At 37.9% G+C, this 25130-nt stretch overlaps 1 protein-coding gene across 1 annotated transcript in view; it reads left to right on the top strand.

The window, feature by feature from the left end:
- Positions 1 to 25130, top strand: part of LOC111160024 (tetratricopeptide repeat domain 28) — a 596564-nt gene that overhangs the window by 320032 nt on the left and 251402 nt on the right.

The raw sequence follows: 25130 nt of genomic DNA on the forward strand, positions 1-25130 counted from the left end.
AATGAGTTCATATACAGTGTATCCTTAGCACAGTGCCTGAGACACAATAAGAATTCAACCATGGTGCTACTGTTATTATTGGCATTACTGTTGTCACCATCATTTAAATGATTCATATACAGTTGCATATGCCTATGTAATATCAGAGCTTAATTCAGTGTAAAATTGTTTTCCCCCAGATAGTCAAGTAAACTGAACATGCTTGGAAAAAGTATTGTTTATCCATTGGGTAACTTTGCATACTTCTTGTCACACTGGAGAATGTAAACACTGTGATTTGTGAAATGTTTTAACTCTGCCCTGATTCTAATTTCTTCTTGATTTGATCCATCACCTAGTGAGATCTTTGAGTTATCCCTCGAAAATTCAGTTCTGATCGTGCAATTTTCCTGCTTAAAAGCCTTTGATAGCTTTTTCTTGCCTTCAGAATAAAGTCCAAACCCCTTCATAATCTTTTCCCATTACTTCAACTACTCTGTATGGCATACACCTTATCATCTGTTCATACAAGCCTACTTGCCATACTTTGTTAAACATGCCTTATATTTTACCCTCCGTATCTTTACTCATTCTAGACCCTCTGCATAGAAGACCCAATCTTTGACCCCTCAGCAAGGTTTTAGTATTCAGGTTTCATTAAATCGTCTCTGCATCACTAAAGCTCTCTTTTTCAATTTTCATCTTTTTTACCCATTATCATACAAATGTTGGTGAAGCCCGATTTATCAATCCCCTTTGACCCTGCTTTAAAAAAAAAAATGCTTGGTGCCTTTTGTGTTCTGTTTAAGAAAATGTTTGTGTATCCCAGTGTCATGAAAATAGTCTTCTATGAGGCTTTATTGTTTTACCTTTTGTGATTCGGTCCCCTGCCACTTGGAATTTACATTTGTGTTTGGTTTGTGGTAGGGATCAAAGTTCAGCTTTTTCTCTCATATGAGTATCAGTTGACCCAGTACTGAATATTCCACAAGACTGCACTGTGTGTGCTGCTTTTGTCATAAGTCAGGTATGAGGTATATAAAGGACTCTCTTTTCTGTGCTGTTGATCTCTTTGTCTATCTTGATGCCAATAGCATATTGCTTAATTACGGCAGCTTTTTAATGAGTCTGGAATTCTGATCATGTAATTCTAGTAGCTTTGTTTTTCTTCGAGATTGCTTTGGCTATTCCAGGTTCTTTACATTTATGTACATATAAGTAAATGTATGTATTTTACAGTTAGCTCTTGGTTTCCCCATCTTTCCCTGTTGGTATAGCATTGAATCTATATATCTATATCTATATCTATATGTATATATATAGATATATATTTATTTATTTATTTTTGAATCTTACAGTCTTTGAACTTGGTATATTTCTCCATTTATTTAGGCCTTATAAAATCTATTTCTACAATATTTCATAGTTTTTTTTTAAGATTTTTAATTTTATTTCTTTCAACAGAGAGAGAGAGATCACAAGTAGCCAGAGCAGCAGGCAGAGAGAGAGGGGGAAGCAGGCTCCCTGCTGAGCAGAGAGCCTGGTGCAGGGCTCGATCCCAGGATCCTGAGACCATGACCTGAGCTGAAGGAGGAGGCTTAACCCACTGAGCCACCCAGGCACCCAATGTTTAATAGTTTTCAGTGTAGAACTATTGTATATCTTTCTATAGTTTAATCTTTAGGTTTTAGGTGTGTGCGTGTGCATATTTGCATGCTGTTGTAAAGAGTATTTTATTATTTTCTCTTTTAATTCAGTAGTATTTTATTTTTTTAAAATTCTAGTTAAATTAACATACACTATTATAGTAGTTTCAAGTGTACAATATGGCGAATCAGCAATTCTATACATTACTCAGTGCTCATCATGGTAAATGTACTCTTAATCCCCTTCACCAGTTTCTCCCAACACCTCACCCATCTTCCCTCTAGTAACCACCAGTTTGTTCTCTATTGTAAGTGGCATTTTAAAGTTTTATTTTTTCCTGCTTCTCTTCCTCAGCCCAGATATTGAGCAACTCTAGGAACAGGTTTATTTCCTCAGCCATTCATATTCCCATACTACTTTGTTTTTCATTCTTTTATTTTTACCATTATATAATTAATATGTGAGTTAGTTGTTGATATAAAAGATTAAAACATTACCCTTTCCAGAAGTAACTCCTGTTACCAGTTTGAAGTATTTCTCTTCTAGACCTACATTGTCCTTTGTGGTAGACACTACTGTGTGTGGCTGTTGAGCATTTCACATTTGAAATGTGAATTGTTTGAATTAAGACATTATATAAATGTATAATACATTTATATAAATGTATTTATATAATACATTATATAAATGTATTTATATAATACATTATATAAATGTATTTATATAATACATTATATAAATGTAAAATACACACTGAACTTTGAGGACTTAGAATGAAAAAAAAAAAGAACCTAAAATATCTCTTTACTAAGTGTTTATATTGACTAAAACACAATAATATTTTGGGTACATTGGATTAAATAAAATATTGTTAATTCCACTTTTCTTGTTTTATATTTTTATGTGGTTACTAGAAAGCTTAAATTATTTCTATTAGGCAACATGGCTCTAGCCCATTTTCTCTTATGGTTTTGTTTTTCATATGTAGGAATATGATATTGTTTTCCAAATGGTTTTTTCACTCAGTGGTCTTAAACTCCTTTTCATGTTAGCACATGCAGATCAACCACATTTTCTTTTTTCTTTTTTTTTTTTTTTAAAGATTTTATTTATTTATTTATTTGACAGACAGAGATCACAAGTAGGCAGAGAGGCAGGCAGAGAGAGAGGAGGAAGCAGGCTCCCTGCTGAGCAGAGAGCCCGATGCGGTGCTCGATCCCAGGACCCTGGAATCATGACCTGAGCTGAAAGCAGAGGCTTTAACCCACTGAGCCACCCAGGCGCCCCAACCACATTTTCTTGAACTTCTGTTTAGTGATGGTGTTATGGTTGTACCATTCATCTGCTGATGGAATGTTTAAGGAGATTTTTTTTTCCCCTTTTGCAAACATGGTTGCCATAAAAAAGACCTTGTACAAGTCACTTTGTACACATAAGAAGTAGTGTCTAGCAAGTGGAATTGCTGGGTACACAACTATTATACACACTTTAAATGAAAAGATTTTCTCAAATTGCACACCAAAAAGGTTGTTCTAAACCCATAAGCCCTTGATATTAATCTTTTTTTTTTAATTGATTAGCAAAAGTTAGCCCCTAGTGATACCTCAGTTATAGTACTTACCATTTGTTTGTAATGGCGGTCTTCTCCCTGTTGTATAATTGGCAGCTTCTGGAGGGAAAGGAGAATAGCTTATTTATATTGATAATCGCATTCATTCCCTCATTCAACACATGTTTACTGCTCAATGCTTACTGTGTCCCAGATGCTATAATGCCTTTGTGTATAAAGATGGATATGCCATTGTTCTTGCCCTCAAGGAACTCAAATATTCTGGCAGACCATCTGCAGTGTTCCAGTCCCATGTCAGTAAATGCTTATTAACCTGGAGGAAAAACACTGGGGCTTATATAGTAGGTAGAGTGCTCATATCTCCTTGGTTCTTATGAATGGTGGTCTTCATTTTGTTCAGAGCTGGAGAGGAAGACTTATGGAAGCTCAGTTGTAAATACCAACTAAGTTTACTTTTCTGCAGCTACTTTGTGTCAATAACTAAAATCTATAGTTTACATTCAAAAGGATACTTCTTATATTCTGATTATACCCACCATATAAAACATTTTTTAAAAGACTTTATTTATTTATTTGACACACAGAGAGAGATTACAAGTAGGCAAAGAGGTAGGCAGAGAGAGAGAGAGAGAGAGAGAGAGAAGCAGGCTCCCTGCTGAGAGAGACCCCAAGACCCTGAGATCATGACCCGAGCCGAAGGCAGAGGCTTAACCCACTGAGCCATCCAGTCGCCCCCATATAAAACATTTTTTAAATGAAATTTCATTCTTTGTAATTTTGAAGATTAAAGGTAAATTATAATCATTATCAACTTAAGAACCTCTGGGTTCGCAAGAACTGTTATTTCCCACCCCTCCCCAAGGACTACTTGACTTTTTGAGAAAATTGATCCTTCTAGATTTCCTTTAGGATGTAGCTACAGGAAATTAATTAGACAGTTTTTGATGACATCACCCCAACCACAGCACTTTCTCTGAAAACAATTCTATTTTTCTTGGACCTTTTTGCAGCATTTTTTGCACTGCGTGTATTAGTGTATTAGTATGAAGTCCACACAAAAATTTGTGGAGGGGGGGGTGACACACACACACAGGGACAGAGACAAAGAATGTAGTGAAATAATTATAATACTACCAGTAGTACAGGGGAGAAGGTTAAAAGGTAAAAAGCATTCCATTTTAGCAGAGAACCATATCCTCATAGGGAGTATTAAGTTCAGGAGGGGAATGCTTGGCAATGTTTTCAGTGGTGTGTATCTTACAGGCTTTTAAGAAACAAATAAGATTCTTAAGCTGTAACTCTTCAAATCACTGAAGAGTTGCAAAGTAGACACTTCTGAAGAATGGCCATAGGACATCAATTTCTTGATTGTGCTCTTTGTACTTTGTATTATAAATTAGCTGAGCCAGAGCTTTTGAGCCTGTAATGAGTTATAAAAAAGCTCTTTTTCTTATACTGATAAAATAGTTATTGCCTCAAAAGAAATTGCACACCCAGTGAGTATATGTGTATGTATGTGTAATGTCTGATATGTTTGCAAATCATTCTGCCCTTGGCTGTTCCATTCTCCAAATAATTTTTTCAAGTTCTACTCTATCATTACTTCTTCCATTATATTTTGGGTGTCTTCTTCCAGCTAGGGTGTTTGGCAGTCTCTTCCACAGAGTAGAAGAAACCTCAGACTCAGAATGAGGAGATCTAAATTTGAATCCTGGTTTTGCTACTAGTGGCCATATATTATGGGAAGTCCTCTTGTTGCTGGCTCACCATCTGTAAACAGAAAGACCAAATCAGATGATATTTTACTGTCCAGTGTAGTAGCCACAAGTAGTTACATTAAATTAAATGAATTAGAATTAAGGTAAACAATTCAATTCCCCAGTCACAAAAAACCACATTTTAAGTGCTCAATAGTCTATGTGTTTAGTGGCTACCATATCAGATATCATAGAAAAAAAATTTCTATTATCTAAAGTTTTATTGAATAGTGTGACTAGAGTTTTAAGTAACTCTGAACTTTAATCAGAAGGCAAAAAGTGCATCAGTGTGAATCACAGACCACCTTTATTTTTCCATAGTACCTGCTATTTATACTAGAATCAACTGTATTTTCTTTTGATAAACAGGGAAGGAGGGAAGATTCTGCTTCTGACAATAGCAGAGTAGCTCAGCCACATATAACAACTATGAACTTTGGGAAAAATATAAAACAAACAATTACATGGAGGTACTGGAGAGTGACCAAAAGCTAGCAGAAATTGAAGGAGCATTAAAACCTGGAAGAGGGGAATAAAACTAGATGAATTTCTGATTTATTTAAAAATTTCATTTTAATTCCAGCGTAGTGTTGTATTAGTTTCAAGTCTATAATATAGTGATTCAACAATTCCATATATTATTCAGTGCTCATCAAAATAAAGTGCACTTTTAATCCCCTTCACCTATTTAATGCATTTCCCTTCCCCTCCTCCCCTCTGGTAACCATCAGTTTGCTCTCTATAGTTAAGAATCTGTTTTTGGTTGTCTCTCTCTCTCCGTTTCCTTTGTTCATTTGTTTCCTAAATTCCACATATGAGTGAACTCAAATGGTATTTGTCTTTCTCTGGCTTATTTCACTTAGCATTATACTCTCTAGATCCATCCATGTTGCCGCAAATGGCAAGATTTCATTCTTTTTTGTGGATGAATATTATTCCATTGTATATATGTATCACATCTTTATCTCTTTATAGGTGGACACTTGGGCTACTTCCATAATTTAACTATTATAACCAATAACTTCCTGGTTTTAATGTCTTTATTGCCAGAGTGCCAGTGCCATACCCGACAACCGTACCAAAATGTATATAGAAACCTGTAAACTTATTGATTGTGGAATTGGAGGACCTATTTGGCCACATGACAGTAACCGGAAAGAAAGGAGGAAATTCTGGAAATAGATATCTACATAGAGAAGCCCCAGATTCTGTGTTTAAATTCTCACCAAATCTCTGGGTAATCTCTGCAGTAAGCATATGAGGGCAGATTCCAAGCAAGTCGGCTAAGGCTGAAGGAACTGAAGCGATTTCAGCTGCTGCTCACTTTAGGACAGTCTGGTGTTTGAGTTTGTTAGGGTTAACTGCTTGCAAAAACAAAAAAGCTGATACTCTGTAGGGTAATATAACAAAGTCCTGAGTGTCTACAGTGTAGCATTTGCAATGTTCAGGATATATTCTAAAATTATTGGACATATGAAGAAACTGGAAAATGATTTATACTGAAGAGAAAAAATGCATTCAATGAGACCAACCCTGAGATGACCCAAAGGTTGGAATTAATAGGCAAAGGGTTTTTTAACAGTTATTATAACTATGTTCAAATCTGGAAAGTAAAATATGCTCATAATGAATGCATAGAAAATCTCAAAGGGAATAGAACTATAAGAAAGTAAAGAAAGCAAAATGAAAATTTTAGCACTGAGAGCCCAATATCTGAAATGAAAACATTCACGATGGGTTGTTGTTGTTTTGCTTTTTAAAATTTGTTTGTTATTATTAAAGATTTTAAATTATTTATTATTTGACAGAGACACAGCGAGAGAGGGAACACAAGCAAGGGGCGTGGGAGAGGGAAAAGCAGGCTTCCCACCGAGCTGGAGCCCAACGTGGGTCTCGATCCCAGAACCCTGGGAACATGACCTGAGCTGAAGGCACACACTTAATGACTGAGCCACCCAGGTGCCCCAAGTTTTTCTTTTTTTGGTGGGGGGGTAGGGCAGAGGTAGAAGGGCAGAGAGATAATCCTAAGCAGGCTCCCCGCTTAGTGTGCAGCCTGCAACTCAGGGCTTGATCCCACAACCCAGAGATCATGACCCAAGCTGAAATCAAGAATTGGACACTTAGCTGATTGAGCCACCCAGGCACCCTCACTAAATGGGTTTAATTGAATATTGGAGATGACAGAGAAGGAGATATCAGCTTGAAGATAGGTCAGTGGAAATTATCTAATCTGCAAATCAGAGAAAACAGATTGAAATAAATTAACAGAACCTCAGTGTCTTCTTGGATAATGTCAAAGTGTCTTACACACACACACACACACGCACACACACATGTATGCATGTTGCAGAAAGATAAAGAGAATAATGGGGGGAAACACTGGTAGAGAAAGTGGCTAAAATTTCCCTAAATTTAGTAAAAATAAATTTGGAGATTCTAAAAATTCAGCTAACCTCAAGCAGAATAAATATAAAGGAACTACACCTATGCAATTGATAGGGAAATGACTGTGAGCCAATTATAAAGAAAAAAATTTGAAAGTAACCAGGGAAAAATGACCTGTTACACAAAGAGGGACCAACTATACTAATGACGGCTGATTTCTTATGAGAAATAATTGAGTCCCAAAGACAGAACAAAATTTTCAAAATGCTGAAAGGAAAACATAAAACCCTGTCAGCCCAGAATTCAAGAATGAGAAAAAATAATTTTTAAGAATGAAAGCAAAATAAAGATATTTAAAGAGAAGTGAAAACCAAGAAAAATATCAACAGAGCACTGTAAGAAAGGTTGAGAGAGGATTTTCAGGCTGATGGGAAATGGTATCAAATGGAAACTCAGACCTTTAGGAAAAGAGGAATAGCACCATAAATAATAAATATTCTGGTAAATATAAAATACTGCTTTTACTTTTTTCCTCATAATTAAGAAACATGCATATGGCTGTTGAAAGCAACAATTATAACATCAAGTTGTAGGATATAAGACATAGATGGTTGTCACACATTTGCTTTTCCTATGTTGGAAATGTGAATGGTAAAACCACTTTAGGAAAAGGTCTTACAAGTTTCTTTAAAATGTAAGCATACGGAACACCTGGGTGACTCAGTCAGTTAAGTGTCTGCCTTTGGCTCAGGTCATGATCTGGCTCCTTGCTCAGGGGGGAGCCTGCTTCTCCCTCTGCCTTCCTTTCCCCCTGCTTGTGCTCTCTGTCTCTCTCTCTGACAAATAAATAAAAACTTAAAAAAATAGACACTGACCCTTTGGTCCAGCAAGTTCACCCCTAGGTATTTACCCCAGAGAATTAAAAACATGAGTCCGCAAAAGGACTTGTACAAGAATGTTCATAATAGCAAAATCTGAGAATAGCCCAAGTGTTTCTCAGCAGAAGCATGGATATAACCCACTATATCATTGTAAAATACATGCAGTGACATGAGTGAATCTTAGAAACATGAGATTGTATAAAAGAAGTTAAAAACAGAAGAGAATGTATTTTATGATTGCATTAGCAACAAGCTCTGGAAAAAGCAAAACTAATTTGTGGGGAAAACGGATCAGTGGTTGCCTTTGGGAGCCAAAGTGGGGACCAGGATTGACTGAGAAGAGATACAAATGAACTTTCTAGGGGAAGCACATTTAATAAATTGCTAGTAATTGCAGAATCTTTATATTCTGATATATATAGATATTAGATATATATGATTTATTTATTTATATATTCACCATATAATTCTTAAAACTTTCTTGTGTCTTTGTAGTTTTTCACTATAAGATATTAGAAAATTTAGGGCGCCTGGGTGTCTCAGTGGGTTGAGCCGCTGCCTTCGGCTCAGGTCATGATCTCAGGGTCCTGGGATCGAGTCCCGCATCGGGCTTTCTGCTCAGCAGGGAGCCTGCTTCCCTCTCTCTCTCTCTCTCTCTCTCTCTCTCTGCCTGCCTCTCCGTCTACTTGTGATCTCTCTCTGTCAAATAAATAAATAAAATCTTTAAAAAAAAAAGATATTATAAAATTTAAAGAATAAAGGATTTGGTGGTGAAAGAAGGATAAGCAGTAATTCTAGTGATCAGTCTGTTGGTGGGAGCTGACCCATGTGGAATGCATTTCACTGGATGCCGCTATCTCTGGCCCCAATGCTAAGAAAAGAAAAACCTCACCACAACTCCCTTCTCCTTCCTGTCTCTATGCCCAACATATCCTGGAACAGCATTGCAGCAAAATATTCCTATGTGGGAGCGACCAGGTTTAACTCAATGTCAGAAATCCGTGACTTGCACAGTAGCCTTGCAAAGTATTTTGGGTGGTGCGAGTTGAAGGAGGGAGCAGGTGGCCGTCTGATCTCTGCTTTAGTGAAGGCATGAGCGCTTACCTTGCCTGCATGGCCAGAGGCCTTTTCTTACAGCATTGGCTGTGCAGAGTCACCTCTTCCTTATGGAAAGGTGGTAGGAAGGGGTAGGAAGTAAGGCATAGGTATCATGGAGAAAGTACCTTAGGCAGTTTATTAGAAGTCATCAGAGCTAATCCTTTCCTTTTATCCTAAGGAATAAGGGGCCTATAGAAATTGACTAATCCAAGATCAACAGTGAGTTGCTTCATATTGTTATATTTAAGAATAGTTTTTCTTTTGTGATTAAATGTGGCACTTGTAAAGATCTTAAAGTAGTCAATATTTTCTCTATAATGATACAATCTGGAGAATGTTACCTGTGTCCTAGTCATCTCAAATGGTGACCAGTGATGATGAATTGTGTGTGTGTGATTAATGTTTACTATTTACCAAAAAATTCTTATTTTTTATATCTTTTTTCATGTTATTCTCATACAACCTAGAGCAAGGAATGGATTTTTGTATAGTTTGGTATACTTCAGTAATTGCCCAGAGAGACAGGCTCCCTGGGCTATATACCAAAGCCTCTTGCTTGATAATGCATATAGTACCATCATTAGGACTGTGAACTGAACCTAGAGAGAAGAAATTTGAGCACAAAGGGTCAGTGTTAAAGAACTCAGGAATAGATAGAATCTGACATATTGGTGGTGGCAGCATTATCTCAGGACTAAGGGGAATTTGAGGGCTATTGTTCCTGAAGTCACTAATGACAGTCTGTAATGGGAAGACCCTGTCATTCTGGTATGATAGGTGGCATGATGCTCAACAGAACAGCCACTGGATTAACTTGCACTCCCTCCATTTTTAACCTTGGACTTCTCTTTTTCTGGGGACCCTGGAAACCTGGAAAAACTAAAGCAAATTCATGGTATTTTTCCTACTATCTAGATGAGAAAACCAAGGCTTGGGTGATTTTTCTTTAGGCCACACAATAAGGACTAGAATCATGGTTTTGGAAAACAATATGGAAACACATTCTACTAGCTACTTGGAATAGAATTTTTTGGTACACATCATTAATCCTTGCTGAAATGAAATCCATCCTGTGTGTCCAGTTTTTAAAAAGATAATTTCCAAAACAAAAACAAAAACAAAAACCGTAATTTCCTACAGTCCATTTTAATTTTGTAAGGACATCACTGAGGTTTGTTTAATTTTATGTCATTGTGGGTTAGAACAATTAAAATCTGATGAGAATAGATTATAAGAACAATGCCCTTCCCATCCACTGCTACAAATGATCCAAATTAGGAATCCTTTCTTATTTTCAATTTTAGTTCACTATCAAAAAGTCTGTTTTCAAAGCAGTAATCAGAATCTTTTATTCTCCTGAATAAAAGCACTTTCCTCTAATTACCATAAAACACGTACGAATCTCAAAGTTCTTCTTTTCTACAGAGAAATCACATCCCAAAGAAATCACTATTGAATTGTTTATTGCTTTTCTTTCTTAATCCACATTCTTCGGCAGACTCACTAACCAGGTGTCCTTTGGTTTCTAGAGGTATATTAATTAAGCATGTCTTTGGGCCTTTCCTGGAAGATAGAGGTTAAGAGTGCTAAGAATTTTCTAAAATTTTTTTTTATCATTTTAGCCTCTGATAATACTTCACTAATGAATTAGTTAATTAAACTGATTCTATTTAGAATTTATGATAATTGGTTAAACTTAAATGTTTACCTTTTAACTATCTTATAGGAGGTTTGACCAGGCAAACCAAGAGGCTAAAATGATTACAGGATAAATAAAATTCTTTTTCTTTTTTAAAAGAGTGAGCTACTTTTTTTTTTTTTTTAAGATTTTATTTATTTATTTGACAGAGAGAGAGGTCACAAGTAGGCAGAGAGGCAGGCAGAGAGAGAGGGGGAAACAGGCTCACCGCAAAGCAGAGAGCCCGATGCGGGGCTCGATTCCAGGACCCTGAGGCCATGACCTGAGCTGAAGGCAGAGACTTAACCCACTGAGGCACCCAGGATGAATAAAATTCTTAAGAAAATAAGCATTCCCAAATTCTCCAGAAATATTAGGCATATAAGGAATTAATTATGCTGATCAGAATTCATAAGCAGAATATGATTAACATCACATAGACTTTGGCTGAGTCCTCACTCTGACACTTATCTAGTTGTGGGACTTTGAGTAAGTTACTTAAAATTTCAGCCTCAGTCTGCTAATCCATAAAATCGGGGTAATACGCAGTAAAGCATTCAGCCCAGTGTTTCACACATAGCATGTGGCTGGTCGGTAAGTGTTAGCTGCTCTGGGAGTCTCTGGCATTATTCTCCTTGGCCATGAAAGCTGTTAGAGCAGATCTAGTTACTTTCCATACTTGACAGTATCATACCTCTATTTATCTAATCAAATCTTAATTAACTCAGATTCATCTGTCTCCTGAATCCAAACCAGTGAGATGTTTATTTTTCCTTTGACATATAATTTTACTCTATTACTTGGTCCCAGTGTTTTAGGCTAGCCAAGTTTGGAATATTGATACAGTTGAAGTATCCCTATAAAAATAGTGGTGACAGTCCCCATTTTGTTGATCTCTCAGCCATCTATAAAACCATCTCTAAGGCCTGTCACCTTCTGTCTATCACTTACTTTGTTGTAGGGCACTGCTGCTTCAAGTGGGGGGATCAGAATCACTTGGCCAGCCTTTCCAACCCAAACATACCGGATCCCTCCTAATACCACATCTCCTGATTCAGTCTTCTCATCATCTCAGTATAATGGAGCAGAGTGGTTGACAGCATAGTTTGAAAAACAATTTTTTAAAAGAAACTTCCTCTTCTCCCACTTGAGAGGTTAAAAACCTGTTATTTTCCTCTAGTGTAGAATACCTTTACTGTCTCCAAAAAAGCAACTGGAGTGTCTTCTTTCAGCAAGAAGAGGTACAAGAGAGCATTTTCATCTAAGAACAATGTTAAGTTCAAGTAGGAATATTTCTGTCAGTGACTGTCTTTCCCAAGGCTCAGCGTAGTCTGATAATAGTTTCCTTTACTAAATTACTGGAATGGAAGAATATTCAATAGCTGTAAAGCCTAAGAAACAAAACAAACAAAACAAAACCCTGTAAAGCCTGCACTGGGTTTCTGGTTCCTAACATTGTCCAGTTTTAAAGCCACCATCACTGAATATGAGATCCTCTAAGGACTAGGAAACAACAGCTGCCCAATCAAGAAGATGGCTTTGTTAACAGTCTTTATCACAAGCCAGGAGCTGACTTTTGTTTTATGAAAACTCATGGTGGACGTGGGAATTTACTTTAAGGGCACGCTCTTTGTTCCAAGTGAAATATGCGTGAGGTGGGAAAGGGCTTTGCTAAAGCTTTTACACACAGACTGATGGATTTTCTGAAAGTTGCCTTAGAAATGTAGAACTTCTTATAAAACTTACATAATAGAGCTTAACTAGTCCATTCTGTTTTAAAGTTCATGTTCAGGGTGGCTGGGTGGCTCAGTGGATTATGCCTCTGCCTTCAGCTCAGGTCATGGTCTCAGGGTCCTGGGATCGAGCCCCGCATCGGGCTCTCTGCTCGGTGGGGAATCTGGTTCCCCCTCTCTCTGCCTGCCTCTCTGCCTACTGGTGATCTCTCTCTCCTTCTGTCAAATAAATAAAATCTTAAAAAAAAATTCATGTTCTACAAGTGATTACTAAATTTCAGTCTGTCACAAATGGATCCCTTGCTGTAAGATCCAAGATATTGTATCTATTTTCTTGATCCATCACTATCAAATTACTCATCTCCTAATGCATTCTTACTAGCATCTTTCCTTCAATCCATATTCTTTTGGGGGGGGGTTGCTCTTAGTAAATAATTACTTCCCTCTTGTCTTAGATTCTTTTCATTTTGCTTATATTTGTTTATATACTGTTTTCATATAGAAACAAACATCTTATGTGATCAAGTTTCCAGCTTGGCCCTTAGCACCTTAGTCACTTTATAATCTGTAGATGAAGTAAAAGCTTCATCTCCTATTTCTGAGATTATCTCATTCTTGAGAGTCTTTTGAACCCAAAGAATAGGTGCTTGAAAGATAAGTTAAACAATAGAAAGGAGGAAACAAATTGTGTATGGACCATTTGTGAGGTGAATTTGCAGTGTGAGGACTACAGTTATATATTTATGTGTGTATGTGTTTAAGTAAACTTTTATTGGAATATAACATATACATTGAAAAATGCACAAATCATTTTTTAAAATGATGTTTCACATAGTGAACATACCTGATTAACCTACGATCAGGAACTAGAATGTTACCAACAACCTAGTAGGTTCGTTCTTGTCTCCTTCCAGTTTTAACCACCCTCCAAGGATAACCACCATTCTGATTTATAATCTTGTAGGTTTCTTTTCCTGTTTTTGAACTTTATACAGATGGGACTCATATAGAGTAGCCTCTTTTGTGCTTGGCTGCTTTGGCTTAGCCTTATGTTTGTTAGATTCATTATTGCTGATGGCTGTAACAGTGGTTCCTGTATTCTCATCCTTGTAGTTTTCTATTATATAGATATATATATATACATACTAATTATTCATTCACTTTGGCCATTTCTGGTTTTCTTTTGAAAATTCTGTTTCAGTGTTATTGTTGATCCTTTGAAGGTATCTTTTTCCCTCTTTTCTGGCTTTTTCCTTTTGTCTTTGGTTTTCAGCACTTTTACTGTGATATTGCCTAGCTGTGGTTTGCTTTGTATTTCTTCTCTGTGACATTCCCTGAACTTCTTAGATCGTGGCTTGATGTTTTCATCAGTATCCCAACATTGTCATCTATCACCTCTCAGATATTGTTTCTATACTTTGCTTCTGGCCTCCTGTTCTAGGATTCCACTTAGATGTAAGTTATACCTTTTCACCGTGTTCCATTTGTATCTTTTGCTTTCTACTGTATTTTCCATCCATTTTATCTCTGTGTTTCAGTCTGGATATTTTTACTCTCCTATATTCTAGATCACAAATATTCTCTCTTGAGCTGTTTCTAACTTTCTATTAAGCCTATCTACAACATTCTTTTTTTTTTTTTTAAAGACTTTATTTATTTATTTAGATAGGGCAGAGGGGGAGAGAGAGAGAGAATCCCAAGCAGACTCTGCGCTGAGCATAGAGCTTGATGTGGAGCCCAGAATCATGGCCCCGAGGTCATGACCTGAGCCAAAATCAGGAGTCTGACACTTAACCAAGTGGACCACCCAGTCACTCCTCTACCACATTCTTAATTGAGGTAATTTTTTTTTTCCAGAATACCAGTTTGATTATTGTTTCATAGATTCTAATTCTCTATTGAAATTCTCCATATTATTGGGCGCCTGGGTGGCTCAGTGGGTTAAGCCTCTGCCTTCGGCTTAGGTCATGATCTCAGAGTTCTGGGATTGAGTCCCGCATCGGGCTCTCTGCTCGGCAGGGAGCCTGCTTCCTCCTTTCTCTCTCTCTCTCTCTCTCTCTGTGCCTACTTGTGATCTCTCTCTGTCAAATAAATAAAATCTTTAAAAAAATAAAAAGAAATTCTCCACATTATCACTTTCTCATGAACATATTCATCACAATTAGTTGTTTTTTTAAGATTTTATTTATTTATTTGATAGAGAGAGAGAGCGTAAGTAGGCAGAGTGGCAGGCAAAGGGAGAGGAGAAGCAGGCTCCTTGCTGAGCAGGGGGCCCGATGTGGGGCTCAATTCTAGAACCCCGGGATCATGACCCACACAGGCAGATGCTTAACTGACCAAGCCACCCAGGTGCCCTCTTCACTATTAGTTTAAATTTCATGTCTAGTAAACCATGGGCTTGATTCTATTTTCTTCTTTTTTTTTCCTTTTCTTTTAGCTCCTCTTTTTCTCTTGGTCTTTTTTTGTTGTGCCTAGTTCATCTTGTTTTTTTTTTTAAATTATTATTATTGAATGCTTCCTTTGTGTATGAAAATATAAGAGATCTCAATGATACTGTCTTCTTCCAGATAGAATTTTCTTTAATATCTGATAGGCATGTAGGGGAGGAGGAGATCATCCTAATGCAGTCAAGGATGAGTTATTTCAGAGCTGTGTTTCAGTCACATCAATTTCTTATTGAACTTCATGTGTAGGCTTTACTCCTTCAACAATCGCAACTGTAAATGTGAGGGGACTTACCAGGACCACCACCATGGTAGGCTCTGAGCATTAATTTTTATCTTACCAGTACCAATGGGAATGCCAGTAAGGTGATTTCCTGCAGTTCCTCTCTGCTTGTCTTCTCCTCCTGTAGATGTGTGCTAGTCTAAAATAGTGACTGTCTTGAGGATTAAGATGGCTCACTTTTCTGTAGTATTGGTCAAATCCCAGCTTCCTTGGTAGCCCTCAACTTTGGTTTTATTTCTGTAGTCCCATGTGATTACCAAAAGCTCTGCTCAGGTTCTGGGCTTCATGGTAGCCACCTTGTGCTTGACCTCTCTACCTTTTTCCCATGACCTTTTCAAATTGGAAAATTTCTCCAGAGCATGTCAGGCTCACCTCAGTGAGTTTTCTCTTGTCTACAGTCTTGGTCACTTAAGTCTTGAATGCCTTGATACTGCTCACAGTACTTTCAGATGGATTTTTTTAATCCAATTTTTTCTAGTTATTTTTTGCAAATGAATTCTGCTACAAACTAGTCGGTCATAACCGGAAGTAACTTTGTTATGTACTTTTTACTAATGAATATTTTTATTCCTGATGTTTATTTAGAATCACAACGCTGGGATCATATAAGGATCTTAGAGACACCTTGACCTCATTTTGTAGTAGAGACAGCAAGGGCCCTATGATAGGAAGACCCACCCAAGGACATACAGCCCATTAATGGCTGTTCCCATATCGGGACTCTCAGCTTCTAGTCCATTGGCTTTTACACCGCATCACTGATAATGTAGTATTTGTGACTTCTACTCACTTACTGAGGTCATAAACCATGTCTAACCGGCATTCTATAAAATCAACTCAACCTTGACCCAGTTGAGTGATGATAGTGCTCTGATGGACTTTATATTATGAAAAAAGAGCTTATATTTTGAAGTTGTTATAGCGTTGTAAACTTGTGAGCACATCCTTGAAGCCTTATCTATGCTATTTAATACACCCACATTTAAAATTAGAGTTTCCCCCTTTGGTTAGATTCTACATGTAAAATCAGGTTTTTGGTTTTTTTTTCAATCTAAAGAGGATAATTCATAAGGAACATTACCAGATTATGCCCATCTCTAGTGCTATAGAAAAGTATGTATTAACTACAGTAGCTTTGCTCTATAAGATATGTATGACTATGCAGTCGCGTACGGAGGGTGCTGAACCAAAGACTATTGTCTGAGACCTCACAATTTACCTTCAGAATGTTTGGATAATTTTTTAAAAAAGATTTTATTTATTTATTTGACAGAGAGAGAGATCACAAGTAAGCAGAGAGGCAGGCAGAGAAAGAGGGGGAATCAGGCTCCCCGCTGAGCAGAAAGCCCGATGCAGAGCTGGATCCCAGGACCCTGAGACCATGACCTGAGCTGAAAACAGAAGCTCAACCCACTGAGCCACCCAGGCGCCCCTGTTTGGATAACCTTAATCTTATTTTTCAGTCATGTTGATACCTTCTTGTACAAAGGAAAACTTATTTGTAAATTCAGAGGATCTGCTGTAGAGTGAACAGAGCTGTTTCTGGTGAAAGAGTTTAATCTGGCTTCTGGATCCAGAGAGGAGCCATTGACAGTTGTCTTACGGTAGCATGGCTTGACTGGCTGGCTTCTCATGCTGTACAAGGAAGTGTAAGGTAGCATCTGGGTTGCTTATCAACTTACCTTTCAGTTTTTATGTTAGGAAAATGTTAGAAAACAGGTAATGGAAATATGTAAATAGAGAAAGACATTAATGGAAAATAAATATTGCTTAGTGTTTGACCTCTGTACATATAAAAGCTACTTGGAAATGCTTTTTGTTTGTTTGTTTTATTTTTAAAATGACAGAGTATAATCTGTACTTGATGACAGTCTGGGAAAGAATTCTAGTGTTGCTTTGGGCTTGCAGCTTTTCCAGACAAAGTACATTTGTTAGGCGATGTCTGATCCAGGGATTATTACTATTTAATAGTATTGCCAGAGCATAATTTTATGTGCCTGTGACTTTTTTCATCTCTCTGTTGTTATATTTTGAAGAGTAACATTTCTAACATTTGCTTTTTTTTTAAATGGAGTTTTAGGATTCAGATGTTTCCCCAGTGTGTCTTTTGTTTGTCTTTTGCCTTTTACTTTTTTTTTTTTTGGACAAGAATTAAAATATAAATGAAAATAGCCAAGGTGAGCAGCAGGAGATAAATCAGTGATTCCTTTGTATCTAGGCCCAGAGACACAAAAAAATTCTAGAAATAGAATTGTAGAGATGGAAAGGACTTAGAGAGATCATTGCTGGCACTCTTCTCATTTTATAGTTGAAGAAACCTAGTTGCCTGGGTTGTCTATGTAGCTAGCTGACGAGGAGTAGTTTTGGAACTAGTCTGCAGGCTTTCTGATCCCCAGCTCTGGTTTCTTATCTTTGGTCCTTACTTTTTCACCTGTGCTTTCTTCTAACTTAAAGTAAGGATGTTCTTAGGTATTTATCATTGTGCAGCTTGGACTTAGTCTTGGGCTTTGCCCCACTTTTCAGATGCTAGAGATTGACTGGGGTGGTGCAGGTTGGGCCCAGCACTTTTCACTTGTCACTTTCTTGGGTGAGAGCTCTGCTTCTCTCAGTTATTAAAAAAGCTTTTAAGAAAAGCACATGGTTCTCTGCCTTGACCATTTCATAAATGTTTTTCTTTATCCCAATAAATGATCCTTGAAAAATCACTTGACTTTTCCCAACTTTTTTCCTGATCAGCATAAATTCAGAGCCAATCTTTCCAAAGCTTACCTCCCAAAGTTACATGTAGAATGACATCGAATGACTTGGGCATTTCTTCATGCAAGGTCCTATTCACATCGAGAGCTGCTCTATTGTTTTATAGAAATCAGTATTGGTACATTGAGCAAGAAGTCAAAAACTCCTCCCCTAAGACAGTATTGTTAAATGTAGCTAAATAGGTCTGGGTAGAATGGGCAATGTACAAAAATAACTTTAAAGAACAAAATTGGGAAGAGTGTTGAGAGACCACAAGGACTTGAAAGCAGAAATTAAAAGGAAAATGAAGAGAGCAAAGCAATGTGTTTCTCGTTGGGCAGAGTTCCCCTGAGGGACCCTGTATTCAAATACTCTTTGACATTGCATTTGAATTCTTAGCTTCCAAAGGCCACTGATACCACAGAGACCCAACAGTGTGTAATGGTTCCTTCATCTCGTGGGCCTCTAGACGCCTCCTATTACAGGCCCACATTTAAAAATAGCAGGGAAATGAGAGAAAATCATAAACTCGCTATAATAAAATTAGTGCTTGCGTGAAAGACTATTGCCAGAGAACAGCTTTTAGAAGGCCCATGGCTGCCAGAAGGCCGCGGGGTGTTGGCAGTATTCAAATATACACTGGCCAGCACGTAAAGACCCGAATTAGGCATTTTATTAAAGATAGAGTGTCTTTTCTTTATGATCATGAGTGTAAAAAGATTTTTTAATAGAAAATGGTTAAGAAAAAGTGCATTGCCATAGTGAGTAATTGTGCTACTCATTCTCACCAAAATACAGAAGTAGAAATTAAGTAATTTTGACTGACAAAGAAATGTTACCGCTTTTCTCAAAAAGACTGATTAAGTGAAGGATGTCTAAGAGCTAATACCTAAGGAACTAGATGTCTAGGTAAGGAACACCACCACCGCTGACAAAAAGCTAATTCTTCATTAATCTGTAAAAGGGGGGGAAAAAGTAGGACTTCGACATAAAGGTATGGTGAGGATCATTGCATTTCCCATTAAATGCATACTTGCAGAAGATCTGGAATTCTCATTACAACTTAAAAGGAAAACTGATTCTCTCTTAGAATCAGATATTTTCAAACTAGTATGTCACAGAGCCTGCTCTGGGTCAGTGGTTCTTGCTACTAAGTATGCATTCCCGTGGCAACTGGCTTTCGTTCCCACATATATCATTAACATAGATGAGTCTTGAAGTCAGTCTGCTTTCAAGGATGTGTTTCAGTGACCTGGATGAAAAGATTTTTACCCAACCTTATGAATCAGTCTTTTAAAAGGATTTTTCTTGGCACACACCCCACCTTGTCCCTGCTGTTGAACTTGTAGCACTCCTTTCCTGCGCCCACTGCAGGCAGTAGTCTGGATCCCGTTTCTCTGCAATATTCTTGTTTCTAGCAGCCTTGGAAAGAATGAGCTGGAGGATTTCAGTACAAATACGGTTACAAGGGCCATTTGAGTGAGAACCTCGGTTAAATCTAAAAAGTTGGATCAGCATCCGAAGCTTTTATTTTAAGTAAACTCTGCTAGGGCTGCTGGGGCCAGACCATTAATCTGGTTCATATAGTCCATTTGCTTTTAATCTCTTGAGTGTACAGAGTATGCATCTCCATTCTAAATGGACAAAAAAAAAAAGAGCCTGTTCTTGATGGCACACTTGACTTTGACATACCCTTTAGATTTAAATAAGATAAAATACCTGATATTAAACTTTGAAAATGTCAGTAAAAGGATTTCACTGAAGCTGACCAGCTCTGGTCCCAAAGGACTTGACCTCTGTCCTGTACTATTACCTAGGAATGTGGGATATCAATCATTTTAGAGAGATTGCACAACAATTACTGAAACCTTTGAATTTAATGTTTGACTTTAGAAACACTCTAATTGGTGTGATTGGCTTTAATATGTCTAGAGAATGACCATTTCTGATTATTTACCACCCAGTTTAATTCATGTGTGGGGACTGGACACTAGGATCAGTGGTGCTAGGCTAATTTATATGATGATTTTCCTCTGAAGAAATGAAAATATTTTATATGTCTTAGCACATTCAGTATTATAACTCTAAAACATGCATGTTTTCTTCTCATTCTATTTTATCTCTCTTGGTTATAGAAAGAATTGGACATAGGTAAAGGATCACAGAAAAGCAATGACTTGGCTCCTCCTCCCACCAAATTTCAGAAACAGATATTTTGGCTTGCCTTGTTCCCATTTGCTAAGTGTGATTTGCCCTGGCACCTAGCTGTTTTCATGTCCTGTGTGGCTATTAAAAGGAATGAATTTCCCAGCTTATAAAGTTTCTTCTAGATTGATATGCCAAGATTAGACTCTTGAATACTAGAGAAGTCTTTCCAGGAAATAGGACTAGAAATCCAGCTGCTTTTTCTTCTCCCTAGAAACTAATGTTTCTGTATGTTAGGTAACTGACTTCTTTCAAGGTATAGAATAAGGAATCACAGAAATTGAAAGTAGGAAAGATATTATAGGCCATTTAGCCCGTGTTTAGTATAATACCTTACTACTCCCCCACAAGCATCTAGGAAGTCTGTTACTATGCAAGACAGTTTTCTCAAATGGATAGAATCTTAGCAACTCAGTATCCTTAATGCCTTCTGATTTTGAGTTTAGAAGTATCATAATAGGAAAGGTTCCTTATTTGATGCAACTGCTCATTAAAATCTGTTTACAAACACCTTAAAAAGAGTGATTTCCCAAATCCTTCTTCAAATACATACAACTTGGGACGCCTGGGTGGCTCAGTCAGTTAGGCATCTGCCTTTGGCTCAGATCATGATCCCACGGTCCTGGGATCAAGCCCAATGTCGGGCTCCCTACTTAGTGGGGAGTCTGCTTCTCCCCTTCCCTCTACCCCACCTCCTACCCCTGCTTGTACATTCTCGAGCTCTCTCTCTTAAATAAATAAATAAATAAATCTTTAACAAATATACACAACTCATATCATTGTTGAGATGCTGTCATGTAGTCATTCTGGTGGAGTCGGGGTTTTTGTCGAGTTAGTGAGTAAATAATTTTCACATGTTTAACAGTCATGTCGATGAGTTTTCTGTGGCTTCAGTAATGCAGTAAGATAAAGCAATATACATTTATTTTTGCTTGCATATCTCTGATCAGAGCTAGGCTTGGCAGGGCTTCCTTCCATGTCTGCAGTCCACTGAAGTCAGCTGACTAGTAGCTAGGCAGCTTCCCTAGCCTCTCTCTCATACCTGAGACTTCCCCTAGGACAACTGGTTCAAACAGACTGTGTTCCACATGTCTCATCCTCCAGTAGATCCCCCTGGGCATGCTCCTACTTACAGTGAAGGTAGAGTAACAAGTGCTTGTCAACCTTCTGCTTATATCACATTTGCTTACATCTTATTGCCCTAAGCAAATGAACTTGGGTTAGCCCAGAGTCCATATCAGATCCTCAGTGGGAGGAATGAAGAATTGGGGCTATCAGTGCAATCCCTCTACCACAGTGTAGTGGCATCATTATCTCATCAGTGAACATGACTGTCACCCAGTTTACAAATACGTTTATAGGTATTGTTTTCCATGATTCCTTTTGAGGAAGTAATACACTTGCTATCCATATCCTCAGAAGAAAGAACAGGACATAGGTTGACTAGAATCAGTTTACCTGGCACTTTCTTATTTTTTTCCATTTCATCCCCGCAAAAATCTATAAGAACTCTTAATAATTCTTTTTAAGATTTTATTTATGTATTTGACAGACGGAGATCACAAGTAGGCAGAGAAGCAGGCAGAGAGAGAGGAGGAAGCAGGCTTCCTGCTGAGCAGAGAGCCCGACGCGGGGCTCGATCCCAGGACCCTGGGATGATGACCTGAGCCGAAGGCAGAGGCTTTAACCCACTGAGCCACCCAGGCACCCCAAGAACTCTTAATAATTCTAATCATTATTGCTATCCTTGAAATACTGGGCTTCTTCACTTCTATCTGGGTGTGTTTGAAAGAATGTTGATAACTTTCTTTTTTAAGATTTATGTACTTGAGAGAGAGAAAGAGAGGAGAGAGAGAGATTGGGGAGAGGGAAAGAGAGAGAGAATCTCAAGCAGACTCCCCGCTGAGCATAGAGCCTACCTTGGGGATTGATCTCAAAACCCGTGAGACCGTGACCTGAACTGAAATCAGTAGGCGTTCAACCAACCGAGCCATCCAGGCGCCACGGGATGTTGGTAAGTTTTTAAGGCTGTTTTCTACAGTAAGATTTTTATGACTCAGTGGTTACTGCATAGTTTTTCTGAGTATCTGACTCATTTACTATGTTATCTTGGCCAAATGACTTTGACCTTTTGTTTCAACATTACTCTTTCTAATATTAGTCTTAGAATTCTGAGTGTATAAATAAGTTGCTATCAGTCAGTCATTAGCAACCTGGCATAGGAGATGAGTTTTGAGTAGTGCTGCTGGTCATTTGGCAACACTGTGACATTATCTAATAACATTTGCTACCGTCTACTGAGCCTCTGTGTCCTGCTGGATACATGCAATATCTTCTCTAATTTTTGCAGTAAGCCACAGGAGTTGGCTTTGCAGATGTAGAGACAGAGGTGCTGTCTCAGAGGAAGCATTTCAGCACCTGATCTGGTGCTCAGAGCTTCTCATTTCTTCCTTCCACAAAGACTGACTGGGAGGGAGTGAATTAATGAGCACTGATAAGCCATTTGGAAAGCAGTAGTTACTGGTTCCTCACATAGGCGGAAAAATCATAGGCTGGATGCATTGTATGTATGACCCCACAAAAGACATTTGGTTGAAATTACAATTGAGCAATCCATCAGTCTTACAGTTCCATTAATTGTGTAATTTGTGTAAGTTGCTAATAAGAATAATTTTTCAAACCACATTAAAAAAAAAATCCATGGGCATACATAAATATATGTTCGTCATTTTATTCCTTCCAGACTATTTGTGAAATATCTGCTGCAGATTCTAGTTTACAAATACTGTACATTTACGTATTTTCCAAGGAGCTCACAGATAAAGTAGACCATCTTGTTACAGTTGTCATTTTTGTAGGTCAAAAAAAAAATAAAATATTGGTAGTTTCGTGTGGTTTAACCTAATATTCAGGACTGTTACCTGTAAGGGAAAATGAGGTCACTCAGAAATCACTAGAATTATGTCTTCATTGTAGACCTTGCTCTTAAATTTCAAACCCTTCTTTTAGACTTCCTTCCCTACAGCTCTGCCAGTGTGTGTGACACCTGCCCTCAGCTCATCAGCTTCCCTAAAATTCACTTTGTCCATCGTAACCTTTATTCTGGAATTCTTGTAGACCACCTTCTCTGCTTGCCTGCCCTCCTCTTCCTGTTTTTTTCGAGTCCTAATTCCTGACCCACCCCTGCCTGCATCCCTTATTTAGGCTCTGTAAGTTGGCTCCTACCTTGTACTGACTGTATTCACTTGTCAACCACATTGGACCTCTCGTGGTCTCATGAAAGACTGACTTGTGGGGCCCCTGGGTGGCTCAGTGGGTTAAAGCCTCTGCCTTCAGCTCGGGTCATGATCCCGGGCTCCTGGGATCGAGCCCCACATCGGGCTCTCTGCTCGGCGGGGAGACTTCTTCCTCCTCTCTCTCTCTGCCTGCCTCTCTCCCTTCTTGTGATCTCTGTCAAATAAATAAATAAAATCTTAAAAAAAAAAAAAAAAAAAAAAAGAAAGACTGACTTGTGATAGTCATTCTCTGGTTTCCTGAACTACCCTTCCCTTTGAGGAAAGCCCTGGTTCATCATTGTGGGATGACAGATTTGTCATATTTCCCTGCCCTGAGGACAGAAAAATAAGACCCTTCAGGCTAATATTTGGCTATTCCCTGACTTAGGGCTTAACTGAGTGATTTGTGTATGATACATGACTCGTTGGGATTCTTAAGAAACAGTCTTATGCTAGATCTGTCAGTCTAGGTCCCTTCATTAAGACTGATTTTACTTTATACATAATTTTTAACTTTAAAGGGAAAAAAATCTCGTTAATTGTATCAGAGATGAAGCTCTAGAAATAGGCTGTTAGTTTATATTAAGTTTCAGTGACTCAGAGATATTGTGGGCATGTGAGACTTATTTGAGATACTTTGATGTGAATAAAAGAATATCAGAGAAACAAATTGGATAATGAATATATTGCTTTGAAAAATGTAACTTTCATTTAGTCTTGCTGCAGTGTGGAAAACCCTATTTTTCTAGTTTAGTGGCTCAGAACTATTGTTTGCATAAATTCTAATTTACAAAATCTGTAGCTGAGATAAACATTTGTGTCATATACAAATGGATATGGGTTATGTCAAATTCAAGTGGCTGCATGGTTATGTTAGTCCTAATAGTTCAAGCTGTAGAGCTACTCCTGTGTGACAACCAAGCATCAGTGAGGGGTCCTCATTCAGAATGATGACTTTGACTTTGATTTTTGCCTAGTTTCACAGTATGCTGAGGGAGGTTTTAGCCCTGATTTTGCTTCCAAGTATTCCTGATTCTCTTCTCTTTGTCATTATTTCACTGTACCAAGAGAGAGAAAGGATAGATAGCTAAAGCCTGAAGTTTCATCTATTTTTCGTAACAAATCTCATTGACCCTATGTAATAGTGGTTTTGTTAGAAATCTTCTTTTTTTTTAAGATTTTATTTATTTATTTGACAGAGAGATAGAGAGAGAGAGCACAAGTAGGCAAGCGGCAGGCAGAAGGAGAGGGAGAAAAGCGGGCTCTCCACTGAGGGAGCCTGATGCGCGGCTCCATCTCCGGACCCTGGGACCATGACCTGAGTTGAAGACAGCTGCCTAACTGACTGAGCCTCCCAGGTGCCCCTCGTTAGGAATCTTTTATTAAAATATTTCTGATACAGAAACTTATTGGATCTCAAAGGACCTTAAAAGATCATTTAGCCCTGTGTTCTTGAGAC

Source organism: Enhydra lutris, unplaced genomic scaffold (genome assembly GCF_002288905.1).
Source record: "Enhydra lutris kenyoni isolate GAN:26980312 unplaced genomic scaffold, ASM228890v2 scaffoldscaffold73, whole genome shotgun sequence".
Lineage (NCBI taxonomy): Eukaryota > Metazoa > Chordata > Mammalia > Carnivora > Mustelidae > Enhydra > Enhydra lutris.